The sequence below is a fragment of the Tuber melanosporum genome (assembly GCF_000151645.1).
Source record: "Tuber melanosporum whole genome shotgun sequence assembly, scaffold_138, strain Mel28".
Classification (NCBI taxonomy): Eukaryota; Fungi; Ascomycota; class Pezizomycetes; order Pezizales; family Tuberaceae; genus Tuber; species Tuber melanosporum.
The window spans coordinates 42,614-46,331 of NW_003298795.1; positions in this window are offsets into that span (position 1 = coordinate 42,614).

A 3,718-nucleotide genomic window follows, 5' to 3' on the forward strand; every position below is an offset into this window, starting at 1 on the left:
TGACTACTGTGATTTAGATTTCTTCGAGTCTACGTATTTTCTTAGGATTTCAACTTGTTCCTGGTGTGACACTTATGATGAAGAGTTTTTAGCGGAAACTGAAGCCCTTAGTTTCTCAGACTCTGCTTTTGATGACTATTAGGTTTTGTTTGTTTAAACAGTTGTTTTGTTTTGGGGAATGTAACCGTTACGGGTACTCAGTTATTGGTTTTGTCTTATGTCTTGTTTTAAGTATCACTTTGATACTTGGTTTTGTCTTATGTTTTGTTTTAAGTATCGCTTTGATACTTGGTTTTGTTTTATGATTTGTTTTAAGTATCGTTTGATACTTGGTTTGTTTTAAGTATCGTTTGATACTTGGTTTTGTTTTATGTTTTGTTTTAAGTATCGCTTTGATACTTGGTTTTGTTTTATGATTTGTTTTAAGTATCGTTTGATACTTGGTTTGTTTTAAGTATCGTTTGATACTTGGTTTTGTTTTATGTTTTGTTTTAAGTATCGCTTTGATACTTAAAGAGTTTTGCCAAAGTGTATCGATTGATACCTTTGATTAGTTTCGTTCATGCTAGACATGAACAGATTTGTGTATTTAAAGACCGCCTGTTTCTACGATGGAAAAGGCAGACTTCGACAGACACTATTTCAATATACTTGGTTGAACGGTTACATCTTTGTTCCCCTGTACACCCTCGAAGCCTCCTTTAGTTCTCAGCTCTCGCCTCCTCTCTGGAAGAGCAGGCCACCTGCCAACTATCGTATCTATTACCGATAACGTGATTAGCACCTTGCGAACATGTAACAAAAAGTACCAAGGTCATCATCCACAAAGTACTTAAAGGCTCCTTTAGTACACTTATCTAAACTATCTTCCTCATAAGATAGTGGAATATAACTTCGAAAGAAATCTTTAAGCCTGGTATAAGTTTGGAGAGCTCCTGCTAAATCTTGTCCCATCTGTAAGTACTGCTACTGGCTATTATGTGCTGCAAACACTGTTCAATATGTATGAGGTAGATACATCTTTACCGCCGAGTAACTATTCGCCGTATCTGGAGAAAAGTAGGTTGTATAGGATGTCTTCATTAAATTGTTGACTACTGGCTCAATTTGTCTCATAGGATAACTTGATACAATAGTGGCCTGATTGATTGAACAAAAACATGGACCATACGTAGACTACTATCATGAACGTAGCTTAGCGAGGAAAGGGTTTTTCACGTGACACATGGTTATGAGTCACAGGTATGTTATTGTTTCACGCATATGACCTATTCGGGTTATATGATTAGTTATGTGTGGAATTTGTAATGCTTTCGCACATGGCTCAAGTATGAGTTATGGGACATGCGCCTGACGAGTATGCCTTACGAGTGTGCTTTACGGGCAAGCCTTGCGCATATGATTTATGTTTCGCATATGACCTCATTATGATGTCATGGGTTTTGTGCATATGACTCAGTGGAGTCATATGACTTGTTTATTGCATTATGATTGGTTTATGAGTTTCGCACATGACCTCGCTATGAGGTCATGGGTTTTGAGCATGTGATCACTTTGGTCATATGATTAGTTTGTTATGATTTAGTTTCGCACATGTGACCACTTTAGGTCACATGACTAAAAGTGGGAAGAACACAATATAAGGAGGCCAATGCGGCCGAGGAAGATAGGTTCTTCACGCTTTGTTCTAAGTACTTTTCCGACTTATTACTTTAACGAATATAAACACCCTTACGATCTTTACCTTTATTACAACGTTATCGTTATGCCAAGGAAGCAGCTTTATGAAGAAGAATTAGAGAAAGCTTACGATAGGCGCTCCCGGTAGAAGACAAGGGTCTTGTACTATCGGTAACCTAGGCAGAAGCCTAGAGCTATCGTAAGACAAAGAGAAGAAGAAAGACAGGAAGAGAAGTATCGTTCCCCGTCGCCAAGCACTAACTATCCAAAGAGGGATCATTACAACTACCATCTTTCTAGTATACAAATCTCGTTCGATGAGATCATGGAGACTCTGATCTTGCTATAATTTCTGCCTTCTCCATTTCAGGAATGTTTTTATCCAACCAGTCATATTCCTTCTGAGTATAAATCTTTTCCTATGCACCTGCAGGTAGTATATGTGAGTAGACAGAAATTCAATGTTTAAGAAAATCAGTTATAGGTATTTCCTCTAGTGAACTTGCCAATAGGTCTTTCCAAGTAAATAATAACTCCTTTGCTTTTTGTCTTTGTTTCTTAGTCAACTGATTCACCAATTTGATCTTTAAGTTTTTAAACCAGGTAGAAATCTCTTCTGTTGAGTTTTTGATTAATGTCCTCCAGTAAAATGCAGGCCTCTGGACAGTTTGAAAAGGGACAATCTGCCTATATGCCGTGATCTTAGCTGCTTCAGCCTCATCCCGAAAAGCAGGAAGTTCTGATATGAATTTACTACTACTTTTGTCATACTCTTCTGGTACACCAAGACCTTGAACTTCTTTCTCAATTTGCCCCCTCACTTGTTCACCCTCTTGCTTCTCCTCCTTTTCCTCCTTAATCTCCAATGTATTCACCATCTGCGAATCCCATCCGCTATTTGTCCAGCCGCCCATTTCTCTACGAAAATAGATATTCTTTTCACCAAATACTTCCGCCTCCATTACAGACCCATCATTCTCCTCTTCTATCTCCTTACATGATTCCACCGTAACATCAACTCCATCAACTAAAGCATTTTCAACATTTAGATCATCTATTCTCCTCTGTCTCTCATCTACATTTCCAGACAAGCAGCCCTTCTTTTCAACTTCCTTCTTATGCTCATTCGAACCTAAAACACTCATCCTCTCTACTACTTCTCTCACCTCTCCACCAGCTAATCGGCTTGAAATATTTACTTATAATACTAGTTTTCCAATTGAAAAACTCTGCATCTTCCTTCTCCTCTTGTTCCTCCTTCATCTGCTCACTAGCTTGACATTTAATTAATTCCATTAAGTCATTAAAAATCTTGTTCCAGGTAGACTGCTGCAATTCTAGCTCATCTTCAACTTCTTCAGATACCTCATTGATCTTATTACCTTTGTTCCTAAGTACAATTCGAATACGTGGAGCTTGCTTTTTTGTCAAACTACTACCAATTGACTTGTAGCTTTCATCGCTAGGTATCCGAACTCGAGTACCATGACTGCTCAAGATATAATACCGTCTACTAGCATAGTCCCTCTTTACCTTAATTGCTTGAAGCAATCGCCTACTCAAGAGTATGGAATAGGTAGGCTTGTACTCATCTGGTAAAGCGTAGACTCAGAAATCACATAAGACTTTGACTATAATGACACAAAAATCTCCACAGTAGGCAATTTTTGCAAGAGTATTGGTAGTAGTGCAAATAACCATTCCATCTGCTTTCTTCAACTTCCCTTCCATTTAACATAGAAGATGAATTGGTACGAGATTGACTACTGATCCGGTATCAACCAAGATCCTGGTAACATAAAACTGGCCATCTTGAGTCTGTACTACTCCTTTTGTGTAGAAATTGGCAACATCACCCAGGTCACGATCAGTGGCTACTGCCAGAACCTTTTTATCTTCTACGGCCTCCTGTGTTCTTGCATCAACCGTAACGTTCTTTCCTTTCATCTTGACCTTTTTTTAACAGAGGCCTTTCGCTCTCTCCTGAATAAGGAGATGACAAATATTCTTTTTAACTGTTGGTGCAAGATCAAAGAAG